Source organism: Equus quagga, chromosome 6 (assembly GCF_021613505.1).
Source record: "Equus quagga isolate Etosha38 chromosome 6, UCLA_HA_Equagga_1.0, whole genome shotgun sequence".
NCBI classification, from domain to species: domain Eukaryota; kingdom Metazoa; phylum Chordata; class Mammalia; order Perissodactyla; family Equidae; genus Equus; species Equus quagga.
In genome coordinates, this window is record NC_060272.1 from 19,460,904 (window position 1) to 19,485,441 (window position 24,538).

Sequence of the window (24,538 nt, forward strand, 5' to 3'; positions counted from 1 at the left end):
AATGGGGAAATTGATACGAATTATTATTATCAGCTTTGATATTTTATCCTCTCATCAGAAACCAAGATAGAAAGCTTAAGAAAAGTTCTCTCTTATCATTGTCAAAAGATGTGGTCTTTAGGGTACCGTTTTTGAAATTTATTGATAATTCTTTTCTTATATAGTGGATAGTCAATTTTGTTAAGGTTCTGTGTATGTTTTTAAAAAGCGTGCATCTTGTGTTTGTGAAATCCAGGTTTCTATATTTACGGTAGAGCATTTGTTGTTGTTTTTTAACTTTACATTGTCTGTATCCTTGCTGAATTTTTCTACATATTTTACCATTATCTAAGAGATATTGATATATCACTATCTTTCCTTGTGATTCCTCATGTTTTTTTAAGACATGTATTTATGGTTTTGGGTTCATAAAAGTTCAAAATTGTTATGTTCTCAAGTGGCCTCTTCCTTTACCTCATTATTTAATTCCCCTTCTTTTCCTTTCTAGTGTTTTACTTTTAAATTTAGTATCAAGGTATAGATTTACTTTTCTTCCAGGTCAGCGCTAGATAAGCACTTTCCATCTAAAACCTCATATCATACTTACATCTGGAAAATTCTCAACCATTCTTAATTAAAATATTTTTTCTTACATTCAATTCTTTCTCTCCTATTAAACATAGTGTGGTGATTCTAATGTTTTCTGTGTTTAAACTTCTTTCATTTAAAAAAATGAAATTTAAAAAATTTTCTTTTAAATTTTTAAAAAAAAACTTTTCTTTCATTTAAAAAACAGCTGCTATATCCTACCTGAATTACTCATTTGTTATTTTGTGAATTACTGTTTTCTCTTTGATTGATATAAGGTAAATTTAAATGTATGCATTTAATTTCATTTTCACTTTAATAATTACATTTCTTATTTCCTGGTTTCCTGAGGGGATTATTTTTGTCCACTTCCTCTTGGTTGCTATATGTCTATTTCTGTTTCATAATTTATTATTCTTTTTATAATAGGTGTTATTAATTTTACTCTTTTGGATTCTCACTTTCTTATTTTAAAAGAGTTCCTGATTACTGTATTATCTGTCATTTTGGCAGTGAACACACTTTCCAACTGGTGATTTTTTTGGTTATTTTTCCTTTTAGATTTTTTTTTCTGCCTTTGGGAGTATTCTTTTGGGGGGCGTATCTTGAATTCAGTATTCACTTTGCTTCAAGTCCAATTTTTCACAGAGGGCTCCTTCCATTGCATAAAGTTGGTAAAAGAGAGATTAAGTTGGACCAATTTCAAGCCAGGTGGCTTTTTACACTTTCTTCAGGGGTACCGACCTGTGTATAAGCTGACGTTTCAGTCATGGGGCAGGTGTTTTCAGGATCCTTCCACGGAACAGTGAGGTCCATTTGCTGCCCTGTAATGCGGTGAGTGTGGTAGCATTCTCCAGCATGCTCATGCTCCTTGTTTTCCTCACTAACCCACAAGTCACTCTTCTTGCTTTTGGAGCAAAATGCTAGTGTGTTGGAGCTTAATGCCCCAGTTCGCACTACTCTGGGTTTTTGTTCCATATCTGACACATAGAGTATTACTCTGTTTTTGAGTGTGGCTCTATCTGGTATTTATTATTTATTTATTTTATTTAAAATTTCTGTGCTGTTTTTTGGGGTGAATGTGGAAGTTCAAAGCATGAACTCAAAGCACTATTTACCAAATATACTATTTACCAAAATAGTTTATCAAAAGTTTCTTGTACATTCTCTATACTACTGCCAGTATTATATTTCTGATAATCAACTCTGATTTTATCTCTGATCTGTTTAAACATTTTCCCTGGCTCTCTTATCTAAAGATATGTCAGCCGCATTAATGAGGTGTTAAGATTCCCATCATTGCCAATAAAAACCTAATCCATTATTCCAATTATCTCCTATCATACCTCTCTGACTACTTAGCCACAACAAACTACCTTGTTTGACCATGTCCACCTATTGAAATTATATGCATCTTTCAATTTTCAGTCAAAATATCTCATCTGAATAAAAAAAAAACCTTTGCAAGTCCACTGGAATTAAATTATGCCCATGACCTTCTATGTCCTGCATTTTATTAAAATCCACTATATTCCTTCCTGCCATGGGTTTATAATTTCCTTCATGGAAATACCATGCCTTATTTATGTAAACATTCATATAATCATTGTAGGTCAGTTGGTCAAATTAATTGACATTGGAATCAGCTCTACTAATTTCCAATCCATACCCCATTTACTATCCATATTTTGAGAAAGGTTGATACATGAGTAATTAAGACCCAGAAAGTACATGTAATGATATCAACAGAAGCTCACACTTACACAGAACTTCTCACGTGTCAGATTCAGTGTAAGCATTTAGTATATGATGACTCATTTAATCCACACAATCACCCAATAAGGCAGGTACTATTAGTATCTTCATTTTATAGATAAAGAAACTGAGGCATGGAGAATGGTAGTACACAGAGAAGTGTTATCTGAAGCTACATAGCCAGTAAATTGCAGGCTTGGGTTTGCACAGAAGCATTCTGTCTCCTGGGTCTATGCTCTTAGCCATCATATTTTACCACCTCTCAATACAGATGTGTCACCTCTTAATGGACTAAACAAATGAATGGTGGAATGATCGTTTCACGTGGCTTTCAACAGACAAACCAAACCACTACATGATGGATTCCTAGATTGATTGTGTATTCCATGGAGAATTACAGTTAATGGTTTTACCCTGCCATGATAATTTCAACTCCATAGATATGACATGAGCTCTTTTCTTTCTCCTATAAGCATTTGTGGTTACCTGACATAAGGAGATGAGTTTTCTTAGCTACCTTCCTCTGTATAAATGAAATGCTTCAAACTCAACAGCTACCTTACCAATTTGAAGAGAGGAATATGAAAAATGAGTTAATGGTTCCCATCCCTCCATTACTCCACTGCATAACTATATACAAGAGGTAAGAAAGGACTTATTTTGTGTAGGTTCACTTCACACTTTTTCAGAGGAGAGAGGAGAATAATCATTTAAATGATTTACTAAGATCTACAATAATTTTGGTTACACATTTAATATTTAGATAATAATTGTTTGGCGCTTGTTGCCTGCAAGAATACACACTTCTAGAGAGTGATCAACACTTTCGACGTCAAAGGTAACCTGATATATCGTGAGAGCCCTGGATGCGTTTTCATTTTCTGTATTTGATTTGTGAAAAGCATCACCATTTGTTGATCCATTACTGAAGGAAGATAAAAGTAGTCCCCAGCTTCCTTCTACATTGAGTGGCTAGAATAATTACCATTGCTTGGAATTTGCTAAATGTTTTCAAAAGTAGACTGCACAAGAGTACGACATTTACTCTCATCTTAATATTGATGGAAAGATTATGAAAGGAATGTCACAGATGAAGTGACCTTTTAGATAGACTGGTAGTATCAACCCACTCATTAATATTGTGAAAAAATGAGGCTTGCGAATGCAATGAATATTCTTAAATCTGTGAGTTTAATAATTACTCACACTCTCTTTGGCAATTTTCATCATGGCTAAATTTACCACTCTAGTGGCAGAACAATTTTCTTCATAAACTTTAGCCAAATCATTATGTATAGATAATCATTAAAAATCTGGGAGCAGGACATACCCACTAATTATAATTATAGCAGACTTGATTCATTCCCTTAAAATTATGGTAAAATTAGGAGCCAGCCCCGTGGCTGAGTGTTAAGTTCACGCATTCCGCTGTGGCAGCCCAGGGTTTCGCTGGCCTGGATCCCAGGTGCAGACATGGCACCGCTTGTCAGGCCATGCTGAGGCGGCGTCGCACATAGCACAACCAGAGGCACTCACAATTAGTATACAATGTATACTATATTGTACTGGGGGGCTTTGGGGAGAAGAAAAAGAAAAAAGAATGGCAACGGTGGTTAGCTCAGGTTCCAATCTTTAAAGAAAAATTATGGTGAAATTGGTTCTAAGTGTAAAGCAATCTACTTGTTTGATTTTTTCACTGAAGGGCACTAACTTTCATTGAATTGACCAAATATTTTAAAATAGAATTGTGAATAATTCTTTGTTGTTGAAATAGCTGATGTTTCCCATGAAACACTATTGTGCATTGCTGTGCTTTTAGGTAAGAAGCGTTTAATGATAGTTTTGTCCCAAATTCTCTGTTCTTTTAAAGACAACTCCTGTGCCATTATGGCTATTATACCAAACACATTTTAAAAATCTGGCTTACCTATCAGAGAATGATCTTTTCCAGTTACATTTAAGCAGAAGTAAAATATGTTCCTAGTACTTTTCTTTCTTAAAATTAAATTTTTCCCTATATGACACATTCTTTCTAAGATGACTTCTGAGTTCACTCTTTTCTTTCTCTGAAGAGCCCAAGGTTTTAGCCTGTTTTCATTTTATTTTAAGATGTCATATAGCATCGCTTTTAATCTCAAGAGGAAAATAGATATGGGGCAAAACAAACACAATATAGGAAAGCCTATAGTTTGAAGAAATGTTTTACTGAGTGTTACTGGGATTTTTGGCCTATAGCTCCTAACTTCCTTGATAAATGGCACCAGAAAATGTTGATGTGTTTTGGCCCTTGTATTGAGAAAGTGAGGGTCATTAATTCATCCAGCTCCTTGCTTTTGGTACCTCTCTCCATAATGGATTACCTCTTGGAGCTTGAACAATCACATGTAGGCTGTTTAAAATGTCCCTTTATTTAAAGTGAAGAGTGTCAAAATGGAGGATTTCCAGACTAGTGGATTTCACGTCACTTCTACCATCCCCAGATCAGTAACATCAGTGAACATTTCATCAAATCAATCAAAAGAAATGACCTCCTAAATGCAATCAAAGTGTGCAGCAGTCTAGTGTAGATGAGGGATAATATTGTGTGATCAGTTGATAATAGCATCTACTAGGTCCATAGAGAAGCGTGAAAGGAGAGGGAGGGTGAGTGGAAATCTTCCTAGAGCAAGTTGATATCTGAAGCATGCTTCGGAGTTTACCAGCTGGAAAAATGGGAGGAAGGGAATCTGTGCAGAAGGATGATCAGGGAGCTATAAACAGCATGAGCTCTTTGAGATTAAATAGGTGAATAGTAGAAATGTTTGGTAGCTAATACTTAAAATGGCAATATTCTAAATAACATCAGTAAAACCTTAGTACGATTTTGAGGTTATTGATAATTTGGTTTCATAGAAGTATTCTGGTAGTACTGCATTACTCTCTAAGCAAATACCTGGACTAGTTATATTTTCCATCTTTCGCTGGAAAGTGAAATGAAACCATAGCTATATGGGGTCTCTGATTTCATCTCTAAAATTGTGATCTATGAATCACAGAAGAGAATCCATATTCAAAAGTAAGCCACAATCTCAGATATGTCTAATATAAAGTCCATAATATCTTATGGTTATATAAATGTCTGAAACTCAGAGGTGCTTTTAATATCTTAGATTTTGAGTGTAGCACCCAGAATCGAACCAGTCATTAGTCACAGACAGCAGAGTTAATAGGAGTCTGATTATCTTCATGAAAAGTGAAAGAGAAAAAATATTAGTTTATTATTTAGTATTTCACTGTGATAAATACGTTTAGCCCTCTCAGGGTCTTTGAACATGATGTTCTCTCAACTCATGGTGATACTCCCTTCTCTTGTCAGAAAGCCTTCCTCCTTTCATGTTGATTAGGATTCAGTTCCAATCTCAACTACTCCAAGAGGCCTTCCTCCAGTGCTATGCCACTGTCCCTACTCCCCATTCTTATCACAGCGCTGTACTTTCTTCACAGAACTTGTCATGATCTGCAATTACCTTGTTTCATTATGTGTGCTCTTATTCTGGAGTAGAAGCCCTCTCGGGGCACAGGCTAGTCTATCTTTTTGCATTAGTATATGCCCAAGACACAAGGCAGCAGTTCAGTAAGGATTTGTGGAAAGACGTAAGGAAGAAAGGAAGGAAGGGGGAAAAAATCTTGTTCAGAATCATAGAAGGGAGATGAATGGCAAAGGTAAGTTTGTAATTCCCTGCCTTCCTTCCTTTTTGTCTTCCTCCACTTATTCACTCATAGCTCAATGGGCCAGAATGCCTTTCATACTATATTGAATACATAACATCTATTATTTCTGAAAATTGTGTGGAAATTAATTTTCATACCCATTATTTGTAATTATTTTGGCAATTAACTTGCTCTGTAGCTTCACAGCTGCTCAGTCGCAATTTCTAGTTGATCCTTGGCTGGCAGCACTGCTAATGCTGTAGCTTTACTGTCTTTGCCTATCAGTCACAGTTAACAATCTGTTTGCAAATATTTTTAAATGCTCAGGGGAATTTACCATTTAAACAAACATTTGAGTAACGTTTTTAATAATGCAAGCTTTAGCTTATTTATTTTACACATCCTCATTTGCATTCATTGATAATATTCAATGTGGTGCTTTAGAAATAGCAATAGGAAGAGAAATGCACTTCTCAAAGTTAATCTTATGAATGGCTCAGTCAACTACTCTGCTGGTGTTTTTCTTATTTGGCAGTGGCTCTCCTGTACTGTCTAGAGCTTTACTAAACAAACTTGTACATAGAAATAAATAAAAATTAAACTCTTCTGAGTGCCCATTCTATTTGTGCATATAACATTAGATTTCTGGATGAGTTTGGTGCCACAAAGTTTGCACGTTGTATTCATGAAGAAATTGGAAAGAATTTAGGGAAAAGTATCAGATATCTAGAAAACTACTAATTTTAAAATTTACCGTACTATCATTTATGCTATATGATTCTAAATGAAAAAAATACACAAAATTGTTTAGCAGTATTTGTGAATTTTTAGAAATGGAGTAGATATATACATATATTCACACATATGTGTGTTGATTGAATATATATGTGTATATATTCTGCAGATACTATATTAGTTTTTTTATTGAAGTTTCAGGTGTACAACATAGTGTTTCAACATTTATAGACATTATGAAATGGTCATCAAGGAAAGTCTAGTAACCATCTGTCACCATACACAATATTATTGACTATATTCTCAATGCTGTACGTTACATCCCCATGAATTAATTATTTCATAACTGGAAGTTTGTACCTCTTAATCGGCTTCACCTATTTCACCCATTCCCTCAGCCCCTCTCCCCTCTGGAACCACCAGAAGTGAAATTGCTGGATTCTATGGTAGTTCTACTTTTAATTTTTTGAGGAACTCCATACTGTTTTCCATAATGGCTGCACCAATTTACATTTCCATCAACAATGTAAGAGGGTTCCCTTTTCTCCACATCCTTGCCAACATTTGTTATTTGTTGTCTTTTTGATAATGGCCATTCTGACAGGTGTGAAATGATACCTCATTGTGGTTTTTATTTTCATTTCCCTGATGATTAGTGATGTTGAGCATCCTTTCAAGTGTCTGTTGGTCATCTGTATGTCGTCTTTGAAAATTTATATTCAGGTCATCTGCCTTGTTTTGTTTTTGAGGAAGATTAGCCCTGAGCTAACATCCACTGCCAATCCTCTTCTTTTTGCTGAGGAAGACTGACCCTGTGCTAACATCTGTGCCCCTCTTCCTCCATTTTATATGTGGGACGTCTGCGACAGCGTGGCTTGATAAGTGGTGCACAGGTCCGGACCTGGGATCAGAACGGATGAACCCTGGGCTGCTAAAGTAGAGTACGCAAACAATCACTACGCCAGCAGGTAGGCCCCTCATCTGCCCGTGTTTTAATAGTGAGTGGCCTACTGTCCCTGAAGTCTAGTGAGTGTGGGGAGAGAGGGCAGGACAAGAAGACTGCATGTTAATAGTCAGGTCGGCCTGGGTCTCCGTCATGATAAAGACTTTGGACTTCATCTGATAAATGGACAGGATGTCATTTTTATCATTAAGATTTTTTTCACAGCTAGAAAAGTACTATATATTATTATGATTGGAAAATATAGCATAGTAAAAAGAATTTTAAAATGTTGCCTGGTATCTGCCCATTCTGTTAGACAAGTGTGGTTAGATACAACAATGCCCCCGAGCCCCCAAAAAGGGTGTCCTACTCCCCAGAACTTGTGGATATGTTACTCTACATGGCAAAAGGGACATGGATTTTGAGATGTGGGAGATGATCCTGGATTTTCTGGGCAAGCCCAATGTGATCACAAGTACCCTTGTGAGAGTTAGAGTCAAGAAGAAGATGTGACTGTGGAAGACAAAGGTGGGTGTGTGTGTGAGAGAGAGATTTAAAGATGCTACACTTCTGGCTTTGAAGATGGGAAAAGGAACCAAGAACCAAAGAATGTAGGTGGGCTCTAGAAGCTGGAAAAGGCAAGAGAATGGATTATGCCCCAGAGCCTCCAGAGGGAGGGCAGATGTTTAACATCTTGATTTGAGGACTTCTGACCTCTGGAACTGTAAGATGATCAATTTGTGTTTTGTTAAGCCACTAAGTTTTGGTAATTTTTTTACAGCAGCCACAGGACACTACTGCAACGTGTAAGCTGCTAGAGGGCTGAGATTGCATCTCTCCGTCACAGTGATGAATCCCACTTACACTTGCCACAGTGTAGTGAAACTGGTAAACAATTAGCCCTTGATGACTAGGTAGCTAGTAATCAAAGTTTTTTTGCAATTACTAATTAGAACTTTGGTTGTTCACCTACCCATTGTTAACTGTGCTGCTTAGGCAATATGCTAACTGAATCCCACTAGCTTCCTGTAGATAACATCTCCCTGGCACCTTGGTCACCATGGTAACACATATGTGAGCTGTTTTTCAGAAATTAGGACTCCTTGTCCAGTTCAGGCTAGTTGAGACAACCAACCCCTCAACTTGGCTTGAGCAAATGTTTGACAAGTGACTTTTTGACATCAAGGAGCTAAAAACTCCAACTTCAGATCATGATAATGCTTCCTCTGAAGAGGCGTGGAGTCTGACTTCGCTCGTTTAGATCGTCAATTACCTCACCGCCTCACCGCCAATCATCTCTCTCCAATTTCAGGCTGCCTTGCCTCCTACCCCATAAATATCCCTGAGTCTCCATTTTTGAGAAGGTGGATTTGAGATTCATTCTCCTGCTTCCTCACTGGGCTGACTTGTGATTGAAACTCTGCTGCCATCTCATCGTCTCAGTGATTGGCTTTCTAGGCGATGGGCAAAACCAAATCTGGTTCAGTAACAGATTTTTAAAAGTTATTTTGTGGTGAATAAATATTTCATCAAGAACATTAAAACTTATAGATAGTAAACAACAGCCTGTAAAACTTATTAGAAACTGATTTAAGACTGATGTCAACGAAGGTTTTTAAAGCAGGAGCATATGGATGCACATAATATTGTGCTTTAGAACTATAACTCTGTGCGGTCTGAGCTAGATAGATGAGGGTGGCGGGAAGAGAACGCAGCTAACAGGTTATAGAAAAAGCTTAAGCAAGAAGTCCTAAGGTCTGTATTGAGATAGAGGCAGAGGGAAAGGAGAGGAAGGAAACATGCCCAGGAAGTTATGATTGAAGGTACTTAAGCAGGCAAGATGACTTGATGATTGGGGATTAGCTAGACAGTGGGATCCAGCCTGAATCTGGTTCTTAGCCTCCACCGTGACCTTTAAGAATGCACTAAATTATTGGTAGCTCTATTGCTATAGTGTAATTTAGAAAAAAAAAAAAAAGACACAAGGATCTGCTGATAAAATATACTGTAACTGATTCACAATTGGCTTATTTGAAACAAAAATTAGACTGCAAAGAGTTGTGCTACAATAACTTTTCTCAGATGCCAACGAGTACTTATTTATTGGTCACTACGTTAATATTTATGCTTCTTTTGCCATTTACCACCTTGTTATGTGAGGGAAATTACACGTTGTGCTTTTCATTCTTTTCTGTGAAATGCCATTATATCCTGAAATGGCTCAGTTGCACTTAACAGTGAAGCTTATTAAAGACTCTGTTTTATTTGTTTCAAATTGTGTTATATAAAACACAACAGCTGCAGGACAACACCATAAGTGAATGATATTACTCAGTTCATAGTCTTCAAACACTGTGACTCATTAAAAACCCCGATGGACAAATTCTCTGGTATCTCATTTTCAACATAAAGGAATAGAGGACAGAGGGAGTATGTGGCTGCTGTCCTTTCAGTATAGAGAAAATTACCACAACTTCACATTAAAAAAATGTAAATTTTGTCTCCATTTGTCAATGTTGAACAAGAGGCAACTTCATTTAAATTTTTTTTTTAGTGTATTTGAACATTTCACATCAATAAACATTCTTCTTAAAGTTTAAGGGTTCTCTTCTAAAAAAATGATTAAGTGATGTTCTTCATATCAAATTAACAAAGTTTAAAAATGTTTTCCCTTAGAAAGAAGAAAAATATCCAGATGGTTAGTTAAATCTTTCAACCTTTCATTATATCTCCCTTTCTTAGTCCCAAACCTGCAAACATTGAGCTTACATCTTCTCTGTGCTAAAGTGGGCTAGATGCAGGAATTAGAGGGATGATTAAGAGAAGGTATTATCCTAAGAAGTACATGGTTTAGTGATGGACTTAGATATCCAGTTAGTTTGTTATGACAGAGTTAGGGATCCTAATCTAATTTTGATTGGGGAGTGATTCAAAAGGGAGTGGGCAGAGAAGACTTCCCAGCCTGGGAGCTCCGGGATGGACATATTATTCAACTGCGAATTATTCACACCTGAGTAATGTCAAAAACGTGAAAAACTTTCAGGAACTTTTCCTCAATACAGAAAGCAATATTTAAGTCAACCTTGAAAAGTGTATGGAACATTATGAGTTCTGGGAAGAGGGAAAGGTGCTTCAGGTAAAGATATGAAATACTTGCAAGGTGTGGGTTGATATAAGGCTGTACCTGTGAGGCCAGGTAGAGAAGATGTGGCTTGGCTGCAGAAAGTGGACTGGGGTTGAGAAGTGAAGGGCTTTGTTTGACATGCGAAAGATTGTGAGATTTTTCTTCTTTGGCATTCAAAAGCCATTGGAATATCGTCAACAGACGAAATTTGAGATCAAGGAACACTGTTGTAAAGAAAGAATGAAAGATGGCTTGATAGGCAATTAAACTGTCTGGTGGCTTGAAAACTAGTTAATAGATCATTGCAATTGTCTCAAGAGAATTAGAAGGCCTGATAAGACAGTCAAAGACATTTGTAGGTAAGGAAGTATAAGTTTGGTACTCTGTAGAATAATATTTGTGATTTTATTTAAATCATTTGGTAAATTTTATTCTGGCAATCAAAGATACAGGAAAGTCATTGGATACATCTGAAAAATCTTAGTAGAAGAAATTCTTTTTGTAGATGCTCAATTATTTTTCAGAATTCATCATTAAGAGAGTGAACTGTAACTTCAGAAATAGATTTCAGTCATGTTCAACAAGCAGAAATTCCCAGAAAGTTTGCAATCAATCTATTTAAAAATCAATACATACTGGTTCTCTCAATTCTAGCAGCTTCTAGAGTAATACTTCCACCTGCTATTATGACATAATTAGCTCACAAGGAAATGGAAGTGGGCATAAGTAGTAAATCCTACCATAAAACACAGAAGCTGATAGTAAGTATTAAAGAGTATGTATATTTCATAGAGAAGGAATATTGTTGCAGGCCAAACCACACTTGGCCTAAGGGAAGCCATCTTGTAACTCTCTGCAAACTTTGTTTCACCGCCCCTGGGCACATTTAAGGTTGCACATATTCTAGCTGATTAATGCCAACTCTCCAGGAAATATGCATGCTCTGTAGGTTTTATGACCCCTGCTTACGTATATACCTCCCAAGTACAGAAAGGAGATAATTTTGTTCTTTTAAGTTCCTTAAGAATGTAACAATCTTTGGACAAATATTCTATACTGGGATACATCATCAATGGCAGCTAAAAGGTCTGGTGTGGTGACTCCCAGTCTTCAATGCCAGATAGTCAACATTCCTGACCCACTCCCCTATAGCCCACTGGCCCTATATAACTGCTTCGAGATTCCGTACTCTATTAAGACAGGTTTTTTTGGATGCTGGTTTTCCATCTTCCAATCTGCTAGCTCATCATTTAATAAAGTCCTTTCTCTACCATCATCTTGCCTCTCGACTAATTGGCTTCGTCTTGCAGTGTGCAGATTGAGCCCTTTGCATGGTAACAATATGTTATTCTAAATTCTGGAAACATATCAATTTTTCCTATTACTTTTCTATAATTAATACCACAAAGGGTATTACAATGGAAGATCTCTATTTCTATTTATTTAAAAGAAGATGATAGAAATTTCAATGACTGAAACGACGAATGTAGAATTACCAGTTGTGAATGCACAGGCTTTTAATCAGACTTATCACTACTTGTTTTCTTATTATACTTTGGTACCAATTTAAACACATGCTTCCTTGGAAAGAAAAAAAGAAAGTATACAAAATAAGAGATGAAACATTGTATGTTCAATATATATCTTTGATTTGATGTTGCCTATATTTGGCAGAGGATACATTAACCTAAAAAAAGTTTCTTTACTACCGTCAGAAACGTTTTTTTTGTGTGTGAGGAGATTGGCCCTGAGCTAACATCTGCCACCAATCTTCCTCTTTTTGCTTGAGAAAGATTGTCCCTGAGCTAATATCTGTGCCCATCTTCCTCTATTTTGTTTGTGGGACGCCACCACAGCATGGCCTGATGAGCAGTGTGTAGTTCCGTGCCTGGGATCCAAACATGTGAAACTTGGGTTGCCGAAGCAGAACGCGTGAACTTAACTGCTACACCACCAGACCAGCCCCCAGAAAAATTTTTGAATTAAATTAATCATCAAATATTTATTGACAGCCCATTATGTTCCACTAACTTTTCTAGGCACTGGAAATAAAGCAGGAAATTCTCATGGAGGTTACTTTCCATAGAGAAAATCAGAAATCAATGAAGGAACAAGGTACACTATGTCAGGTGGTGATAAAAGCTCTGAAGAAAAATAAAACAGGGTGAACGAGATAGAAAAATGACATTGGGAGAGTACTAAAATAGGCAAGGTGATCAGAAAAGTCCTTTCTGATAAGATGACATTTGAGTAGAGACCTAAACAAAAAGTAATGTAAGGATATCTGAGAAAAGAATTTTCTACATATGTAGAGCAAAAGTGCAAATGTTCTGTGGTCATAGAGTGTTTGGTCTGGTCATTGATTTGTGGGGGGCGAGAAATGTGGTGGAACTGTGAGCAAAATGGATGCTGGTAGGAGTTGAGGCAGGACTTTTTATATTTCTTTGAGAAAATGATATGACATTGGAAATTTCTGAGCAGAGGATTACCATGACTTAGCTTCCGTCTTAAAAGAATCACTCTTGCATTTGTGGAAATAGGCTCTGAGAGTAGGAAGGAAGGTTAGAAACACAGAACTGGAGTCTATTGCAGTGGTCCAGGTGAGAAATGATGGTGGTTAGGCTAAGATATTAGTAGTGGAGGTTTTAAAAATCAGTTAGGAATGTATGTATCTTGAAAATTGAGCCTATAAGATTTTCTGTGAGATTAACTCAGTGCGTGAGAAAAAAAAAAAAAACAGAGGAATTCATTGTTTTTAGCATGAGCATCCGAAAGAATGAAGTTTTTATTTTCTGAGTTAGGATATTGGGAGAGAAGCAGATTTAGGAGAGGTAGTAGAGATGGGAGGAATCAAATTTGATTTGTTTATTAGATATCAATATGGAGATGTAAGTTGGGTTTTAGAAGAGAGGCTGAAGCTGGACCAACAAACTTAGGAGTTGTGGGAAATCTAGGAGGTGTTTCTGGGCATGGGATTTCATGAAATCTCCTAAGGAGTGAGTGCAGGTGGAGAGGTCAAGACGGTTGACCAAGCACTAGGAAACAATTATTTAGAGGGATCCTTGTGAATAATTAATTATTCAGAAAAATAGATATGAAAGGAAGATATTTTGAAAGACAAATTAGGCCAAAGGTATAGATCTTATTTATTGAGATGGGTGCTTCCACCCCTGCCAGTCTGTGAGGAAGCCCCTCAAATTCCTCACCAGCATGGTGGCTGACAAGGCTGAAGAGAGGGCTAGACTTTTATCTTTGCTGGACTGTAATGCAGTCCCACTCTGTTGTGTCGGTGGGGACCGGGGAGGGGGAGTCTGGACTTCCACATCATCCTCACAGTATTGAGGCACTCCTCCCCTTCTGCACTAGGGTGGTGTCAAAGAAGCCTTGTGGAGGGTGATGGCTATCACCACAGACCCTGTGGTAATGAGGATACTTCACTTTCCTGGTGTCAGTGGAGGCCTAGTGGGAAGCTAGAACTCCCAACACTACCAGAAGTAATGAAGAGCGTCAACAGGCCAAGTAGAGGACCTAGACTTTTACCCACATCTAGTAATAATGAGGTGGTACTTTCTCCGGCAAGGGTGGCATCAGTGAAAACAGAAGGTTGAAATAGGATCTAGAGTCTCCTGATATATAATACCCAAGATGTCTGGATTCCAGATGAAAACCACTCATCAAAACAAGAATCAGAAAGATGTCCAACTTAACGCAAAAGACAATCAATAGATGTCAATTCCAAGATGACAAAGATGGTAGAAGTATCTGAGAAAGATTTTAGAGCAGCCATCATAAAAAAGCTTCAACCAGCACTTAAGAACCTGCTAGAGTGAGATGAAAAAAATACAAAGTCTCTGCCAAGAAATAGAAGATATAAAGAAGATGAGCTAAGAAATAGAAGATATAGTAATATGTAAGACAGCAGAGAAATTATTGTAAATGGAAAGAATATCTTAAACAGTTATGCTTGTGAGAATGTTTGTGGTGCCTTTTTTGAGGTGGAGAGGTTTTGGGGTAAGAAAAAGAGTGAGCCATTAGGAGAGTCCACTGTGACTACAGAAGAAAGCAGAAAGTGAAAAAGCTATAAAAGGCATCCTTCAACTCAATCTATGAGAACTGTTAGTGAAGATTAATATGTACAAGTCTTGGACTAGGCTCTGAAAACACAAAGGGGTTTAAGCTATGATTCTGCCTTTAAGAAAGTTAAAATCTAGTTAATGAGACATCACACACATATAAACGTATTTAAAGAAAACAAAGTCTACTTGATTATCTGGGTGTGAATAAATAAGCAGTATAATATCATTCAACTTAATGTGTTTAAACTCAGGTACTTTGGTATATTTTTTGGATATACTACATTTTGGGTTTTCATTAAAATAATAATCTATAAAATAATGTAAACATATTCTGTGCCATCTGATGCCAGCATCCATCTACAGACTGCAAGATTATTTCATTTGTGGGTGTCTATCATTCACTGTGTGGTAATCGGGTAACACGGCTTTAATTTTAGTGAACTAATGAGAAAAGAATCCAGGTGGACTTCAGAGGTAAATGATGCATTTGAAACCAGTGAAGGTAAATGACATTGCAGCATATAGAAGGCATGAATGTTTCAGAATATTTTGAATGAGGAGAAGTGTTGAAAGGATTACTTCATCTCACATTGCGTGGCATTATTTGTAGTCCTGCCGTGATACTGTGTTCCATGAGGTGATGCAGTCCTCCAATACTTTTCTTAGGCTTGCCAATGTACAAAAAGTAGCAATTAGTACAATATTCTCATAGTGAGGTGAAATTTCTTTTCATTCATCATAATCATTTGATTTAGATTAGTTTCATAATTTTGTTAGTTGACAATTTATTTGATTTTATAGTTATGTAGGATCTCTAAGAAGAATTTTATACATAGGCTTAAGAAATTGTACTGTAATAAGAATAATTTAAGTTAACATTGGTGGTCTATAGGATATTTTTTTTTCCTTTAAAATGGAAACACACAATCTTGAAGTCGGAGAAATACTGATTTAAGTTGTTCAGCAGAAGACTTGTCTAATACCCTCAGAGGTTTAGGGAGCATGTAGATGAATTGCAGTGGGGAGAGGGTGGACGGGCAGCCATGCTAGATCATCAGTGCAATCAGGGGTCCAGCGATGAGAATGTGAATTATGAGCAGCAGAAGGAAGACAGTGGAAAGGCAGTCCAAGGACTCCCACTGGCCAGCTTACTGGTAAATATGAGAAATGAAGGAGTAGCTGGGGGAAACTGATTATGAGGGAATGACTTTTTTGGTTTTGTTTGTTTGTTTTAGAAAAATGAGATAAATCAAGCAAGAGGAACAATAAAACATCATCCTTAAACCTAAGGATGCATAGCAAATGGTTCAAAAATGGAAGGAGTGAGTTAAATAAGAACGACAAATTGCAAAGGAGCACAGTATAGATTAGAGGACGAAATGACATGAGTGGAAATCCAAACAATATATAACAGCCACCAGAGAAAAGAGAATTAATGAACCCTGAAAAGTTAGGCTCATAAAGTGTGGAGTAAAGTAGATGAAAATTATAAATTTTCTTAAGGGAAAGCAATTCATCATTATGGATGCCTAGGTAGGTTTTAAAATCTACAGGGTATCAATAATCACTAAAACATGCAAAACCTACAATTCATCTTTTAATTTGTATTTTCAATGAATAGTTATAACTGTCCTTGTGAGTCAACATATGAGAAAATTGCAGTTATGTTAGATAACAGAAGAAAAACAGCATTTCATTATTTATATTTGGTGACTGCATTTTATTAACATTCATTCATTCAGACGAGACATTTTCACTTATTCTCCAGGAAGATGAACGACCTGGGTTTATAAATTGTGAAACCAAAATTGTGGTTGTTTCTATACATGTAGTTAAAAACATATCTAGTCAGAGGCATAATTTTGAGTGAAAAGGTGCACACAGAAGACTAAATAATTATGATTTCATATAATTTTAAGAAATAGACAAATCTAATCTCTGGTGGTAGAAGTAAGAATAGTGTTTACCTCTGGGGTGGGTACCGACTGCATTTAGTGTGGAAAGTGTTCTCTCTTGTGTCAGGGGTGGGGTATACACAGGTATATTTTTTAATATATAAAAATTATTGAGATGGACATTTAAGATTAGTGCACTTTATGTATTCTACTGGGTGTACACTTTACCTCACTAGAAAATGAAAAATAAAGAAAGAATAAAGAGTTAATCTAGAGGCTGGCCCCGTGACATAGTGATTAAGTTCAGTGCACTCCACTTTGGTGGCCCAGGTTTGCAGGTTTGGATCCCAGTATGGACCTACACCACTTGTCAGCCATGCTGTGGCAGTGACCCACATGCAAAATAGAGGAAGATTGGCACAGATGTTAGCTGGGAGCTAATCTTCCTCAAGTAAAAAAAGAGGAAGATTGGCAACAGATGTTAGCTCAGGGTGAATCTTCCAAGCAAAAAAAACCCTCAAAAAAACAACAACAAAAAAACCCCCAAACAAACAAACAAATAAAAAGAGTTAATCTATCTATATGTCAGTGTAGCCAACAGAGACTGCAGGAATACAGACCGTTACCTATCTGTGAGAAGAAATACCAGTGGTTGAAGTTATCATTATCCCTGCTTTTGGAAATTTTGCTGCAATATCCAATGCAAATACTAAAAGAAAGTGAAAGGAACTAATTTTCCACCATGCAGGAAGGAAGAATTTGTAGGTTTTACATTATGAACAGAAAACCAATGTTTTATCACTTCTTGCCTCTGCCACGTAGCCAATCCTCTGCCTCAAGCCAAGCACCTAACTCAGTTCTTGACCCGATGCACAAGTCTACAATACCCATGATAGATATGCTCAGACTAGAGTGGCGTGGGTGAATTGCGTTATTCACACACTTTTGGGGGAATACTAGGTTCTTTCTCCACATAGCCTAGAGCACAGCAACGAGAGGCATTGCAGTGGTTCTCAGTCAAGGGGATTAGAGAAAATGGAGCCCAAGTGATGTTGAAAACTGAATAATCATATCCTCATCAATGCCCTAATGAATGTATAAAGAAATTAAACTAGTCAATTGAATTAATTGCAGGAGGCAACCTTCCGGCAAAAGCAAATGAATTGATTCAACTAATTTGTGCCCTCTCTCCGTTTTCACTTAAGATGGAAACTTTGATTAAAAAAGATATCTGTTTCTAGTATTCCCACCTGGATGGATAAAAGAGAATCTGAATAATATGTCTCATTCAGGGTCTTATAACAGCTAATTGCTTGGGATATTAAGTTCCTCCTTATGTCTTATTTGGAAGAACACATGACTTCTATACGTTTTCTTTTGGTTAAGCTCTGAAATACTGTTGACTTTTAACAGTCTTTTTCCCAACAAACAATAAAGAACGCAGGAAAAATGTTGTCGATGGATATACCTCATACTTAAAGTCTATTTATACAACCACTATTATTATTTGGCTTTACTCAGAAGAAATCAGATCAGGCAAACAAGAACTCATTTTGTACTTATATCTTGCCTAGTCACTTATTGTTTAATTTTCCTGAAAGATGTAGTGGTGATCGGGTGATTAGGGTTAGGTTGAGGATGAAGTGTCAGGATTTGTAATTAGTGTTCTTAATTTTACCCAAAGAGGGGAAATAAGCAGAGGAAGTTAAAGAAATTTAGCATTGTTGCAGGTGGACTCATAAAAGGGTAGAAATGGAGCAGGCTTCAGAGATCCTCCAGAGTGGCAAGTTCTGCAGGCCAAAACCAGGCTGCCACCTGATTTGTATGGCCCATGAGCAAAGAATGACTTTTACAGATGAATAATGCAATCAATTTGTTGATAGGGAACATTAACTTTGAACTCTAACTCTGCAAGAGTATGTTTCCTAAAATGAATTCCATTCTTTCCATTAGTAGGCATAAATAACAAAAAAACCTGTTATTTATTATTATTATTGTTTTAAATTATGTCAAGAAAAATTTTTCTCTTTTTATGTAAATATCCTCACAATATCCTTGATTTTACTTCCTGTCCCACAAAGCCTAAGATATTACTAACCTGGCCCTGTGGAGAAAATGTTTGCTGATCCCTGACCTAGAGTAGTGGTTCTCAAACTGTATCATTAGTCAGAATCACCTAGAGGGTTTCTTAAATCCCAGATATCTTGGTCACATGCCCAGAGTCCTGATTCACTATGCCTGGTTTGGGGCCTGAAAATTTCCATTTCTAACAAGTTCCCAGGTGATGCGGATGCTGCTGGCCATGGGATCACAGATTGAGAACCTCTGGACTAGATCAATTCCTACACTGGAGGAAACTGAGGCCCAAGAAATTATGTCACCCTGCCCAGGTCCCAGCTATAAAGTGGCAGATTTCAAAGCATATTTCAAATAAGCTTTTGGCTTCAGGTATTTTCAGCAGAACAAAACTTTTACTGGACTAATGAATTATGTACAGATTTGTAATGAATTAAGAAAGAAATTGAAACTGAAATCTATTTGTCTGTAGAACGATGTCTCAAGGGTGCAAACTCTGTCATTTTGCAGTCCTAATGACTTTTGAAAGCTGTTTTCAAGGCCACATTAAGCAGTCATTAGATCTATTCTTAAATTCATCAGCCTGTATGCAACATGTGTCTGGCCCTGAATCAATAAGACGACCATGGGGAAAATACCTATGCAGTGAGTTCTTCATGGCAGCTTATTAATCTAATGAGCCTGTTCCACACCAATGTCAACAAAATCACCAACCTGCACATTGCGTCTCATTCTCATAGTGTTTTTTCTTTTCCCTCAGATAAACCTTTTGAATAAATCTGCAAATTGAAAACAAAAATCCCTCAAAAATCTAAGAGCTTGGTAATTTTGCCAGGATCACAGAGCTATTTTTGCAATTAAATTCCACAAAGTATGTGACCTTGGTCTTGACCATGTTAAATTCAAATTTTCTATTATTTGTGCTTAGAAATGGGAGAGTGAAATTACTTCATCCATTGTAATGTATCAATTTGTCTTGAATCTTTTCCACACAAATTGATGAATTTATTCCCATTGCAATTTTTGGCTTATTACTTGTTACAGATAAAGGGGAAATCATTGCTTAATATTAAAAAGAGAAAGGGAATGGCATCAATATAATAAGTATAACAATCCTGAAAATAAACATAAACACAGGTCATGTCAACCCATCTCATGACCAAATGGTTGCAGCAAAGAATGGCCACCCTACATTCAAAGCAATTGTCATTCATAATTTTCTGCCCATGGTAATCATAGTCACACAATTCCCACACACACTTACTATATGCCAGACAATGTTCTATGTACTTTAATTTTTTAGATCTTTATGACAACTCCATCCAGTAAGTACAATTATTATTTGCATTGTTTCACAAGGAATGGAAAAAATAAGAAATTAGGCTAGTATTACATTAAAGTAGTGGTTCTCAATTGGAGAAGTGTAACCATTTTGTCTCCCAGGGGCATTTGTCAATGTCTGGAGATATTTTTAGTTGTCATAACTCTAGGAAGGGCAGTGCTGCTGGCATCTAATGGGTAGAGGCCAGGGACACTGCGAAACATCCTACAATAGACAGGACAGCCCCCAGCAAGAAAGAATCACTTGTCCCAAAATGGCAGTAGTGCTAAGAGTGAGAAACTGTGCTCTAGAGTCTTTGCTTTTAACTTCTACAACGTACAATTTAGAAGGATCAAGACTCATCTGAAGCCTGAAAGTTACTTGAAGTATAAATTTGACTGCTGATTAACTCCTTAGTGTCTCTTTTTAGCTAGAGAATTTTTCCTGCATTTGTTAGAGTGACACACTGAAAGTCTTCCTTCTTCTTCACAAAATTAATGTTCACTTTTAGTTACAGATTCCACAACTGGAGAAATGAAGAACAAAAGAATAAGACTTTATGAGTTTGGAAGATACATGTCTATCTTTCCTTTCTATTTCATTTTATTGAAAAATAACTAGCTTATGGATGGACCAAGAATTTTCCCCAAAACTGTTCTTATGTAGGTACCTTTTCAAATATTTCTACACATTTCTACACGTTTCATGACACAGTCATGAAACAGTTTGCTTTCTCTATTTAGAACACTTTAGAAAGTGTTAGCTCACAGTTGGAGGAAAATTTTCACATCTTAGGTTGCACTTGTAATAAAAGATAAATTGTATTATGGTTTAGTAAAAGGGTTTGTATGTATCAATTTTTCATAAACAGTACATTTTGTGCCTCATTGTACCTTAAAGGAGCTGTTTCCTACTACCAGCATGTCTTTTTTAAGCAACTGGTGAACATAAAAATCCTAGAACAATGTAAGTGATGTTTTTTCCTCGTTCTTTTTTGTTTCTATAGAAATGCTTTTAGTGTAGGAGTGTTGTGTACACAGCACTGTTGAAGGTCAGAAAACATACATATTATACTTAACTGTAAACAAGAGAGATGATGGGTTAGCTAAGGGCTCAGATTTCTGAGAGGGGACAATGCAATAACATGTCACACCATACAGACCTACAACCTTTCCACTGTTTTGGAGTTTGTGCTTAATTCAGAACGAACTGAATTTAAGAATTAGCCCTTTTCGGGCCTAAGGGTCAAATTCTGAGCCCGAGTGATTACCTAAGTATAGAAAAACATTTAAATACTAGGAGTGGAACTGTGATTCAGCAGTTGAGAGCTCTAAGGAAGTACAGACGCCAGAGAATTGAGACAGACAATTTTCTGTCATGCGCAGTAGAGGATGGTAGTAGCGGAGCTCTACGTGCTCTATTTTCCCTTTGTTAACTCCTCTTCTTGAGACTTATTGTCGTCTCATTTTCTGCTTTCTCTGTCCTGCTTTTTGCTTTTTTCTTTTCCTCTTCCATCGTTAACTTTTCTCCTCCATAATAGTGTTTCAAGATTTAACCCAAAAAAAGAAAACTGAGAATGATAGAATTCACTGAGATATAATCAGCTTTACATAAACTATTAAGAAAGACAAAGTAAAAGAAGATGCATTTGTCTACAGAGTATCATCGCAGGTTGGAGATCTAATCAGTTTTCTCATAGTCTACAAAATGATGGAGAGAAACATTTCTTCCTAGAACCTTGGGAATTAGCATTACTATGTCTCTTCCTTTTATTACTCTCTCACATTGTGTAGGAAAAAGAAGGCTTAAAACTTTTCTAAATATTATTTGGAAATTGAAGAGATCATTATGGAGACACTCATTCAAATGCTCTAAGATTATTCCAGTTCAGCTTGCTTTTTGTGTCTGTGGATAGAAGTGGAAAAATATTCAGTCCGACTTCAATCCTTGTGGCAATTATAAAGCTGCATAGCTCAGTGAACCAGACTCGAGCTGGGACAGAAACAATCTGGCTCAGACACTTTTACTGTAAAACTCCCATTGATTTCAGTGAACAGAGAATCTGGCCCTCTAATTTTTCTTCATCACTCTCTTTCATTCATTATCTAACTGTGAGAAAGGTGAGTTGAATTTTCTGAATATGTTTCTTCCTTTATTGAATTGTAAAAACTAGAGGTTCTTTGAATTGTAGATGTCATTCAGTGTAATTACATTTTGCCGTACTCTCTACTCATGCACTTCCTGCATTTTATTGAACTAAAATTATAGCAAATAGGTCAACTGAAAGATGTTGTTGGAAACCATGTAAATCAGTCAACAGGAGCATGTTAATGTTAGTGTATGCCTCTAAATACTTGAAAAACATTAAAAAGTTTTCTCAGAATCAATTACTTTGTATCTGGATTATTGTGCTTAATAGTCACATTTAAAAGGTGTCTTCACTGAATTACATCAAAATCAAACAGGATACTATCCATACAACTAGCGATTTTAGGGCCGGCCCCGTGGCCAGGTGGTTAAGTTTGCGCACTCTGCTTCGGCGGCCCTGGGTTTGGATCCTGGGTGCGGACATGGCACTGCTCATCAGGCCATGTTGAGGTGGCGTCCCACATGCCACAACTAGAGGGACCTACAACTAAAACATACAACTATGTCCTGGGGGGATTTGGAGAGAAAAAAAAGCAGAAAAAAGAAGAAGATTGGCAACAGTTGTTAGCTCAGGTGCCAATCTTTAAAAAAAAAAAAAGAAAAAATCATTCTAAAAAAAAAACTAGTGATTTTAGAGATATTATGAAACATAAAATGGCATGCATGTTTTCTCATGGACAATGAAAGTGTCTCTTATGTAATGGTAATTAGGTAGCTATTAATATGACATAATTTGCTAAACTTCCACCTATGTTAGGAATGCTTAACAATGATTTAAGACATTATATAATTCATGATATACTCAAAGAATGTCCCAAGGTTTCATTAATTAATTTCTAAAATATGCTTTTCAAGCAATAAGCAAACTCTCTTCAGATTTTACCAGTTTGGTGTAAAGCAACTGTACTGTTGACTTGGGTTTCCTGGTGACACTTAATAACCCAATAAATATACTGAAATCTCTTAGAATATAAGAGGAGTCCCAGTCTACATCAATGTGTAGCTGCCTGGCCAAGAACTCCCTTACTGCATCTGGAATGGTGCCCAAAATCAATGGTGCAAGTGATCTGAAAAAGCTGTTTTTGCAGGTTTTTTTTACTTCTAAAAGGTAAATCCACAACTGAAGTTTTAAATAAAGGCAGAAAGTGATACTCTTCTGACAAAGTAATTTCTGAATTTTGTTAGAACTTGGTAGATAAAATCAAGATTCTCATAACTTTCACTCATTTGTCCATTCACTAAATCATCCAGCAAACGTCTAAATGCCTACTCCAGAAAGAGAAAGGAAGAAAATGTACTAGGTGCTTGAAATAGTGTTAGATTCATGAATGTAATGGTGTGGGGAAAGTGTATTTCTGTCAAAAGTTAAAGACAGAAATACTCTTTTAAATTAAAATGTGATCTGAGGCCGGCCCCGTGGCCATGGTTGAGTTCGTGCGCTCCACTTCGGTGGCCCAGGGTTTGTCCAGTTTGGATCCTGGGCGTGGACATGGCACCACTCATCAAGCCATGCTGAGGTGACATCTCACAAAGCAGAATCAGAGGGACCTACAACTAGAATATACAACTGTTTACAGGGGGGCTTTGGGGAGAAGAAGAAAAAATAAATACATAAATAAATAAGAAGATTGGCAACAGATGTTAGCTCAAGTGCCAATCTTAAAAAAAATAAATTAAAATGTGCTCCAAAATCAGCCTTCTATGATTTAAATAAAATAACATGTTTGTGTATTTTTCAATGTTCTCAAGTTTCAGAAAAATTACTTAGAATAAAATGACAGATGTCATTTTCTCCAGCTTTTCAGTTTGGAATAATCCTTGACTTACATTGTTATTATTTTAATAACAATGGTGTATATCAAACTTGCTTAAGTACTATGTTCATAGTCCATGATTTAAAAGCTCAAGAAGAAACTGATAAAATGTCATTTTCCATTTACCACTTTTAGGACTGTTTCTTCTTGCCTTATGAGGTAGTTCAGTAAGAATATCACATTAAATCTTTTCAACAAGAAAAACTCTTCATTAGATATTCATACAATTCCTAGACTATCTCAGGCCTTCATTTTTCTGGTGACTTAAAGAAAATTAAGTTTACTAAATATATATATACTTTTTAATTGTAGAAAATAATTGGCAGTCAAAGTGACTCGGCATGTCATGTATCATATTACTGGCTGATTTTATCGTTGAGCTACAAGCTTTTAA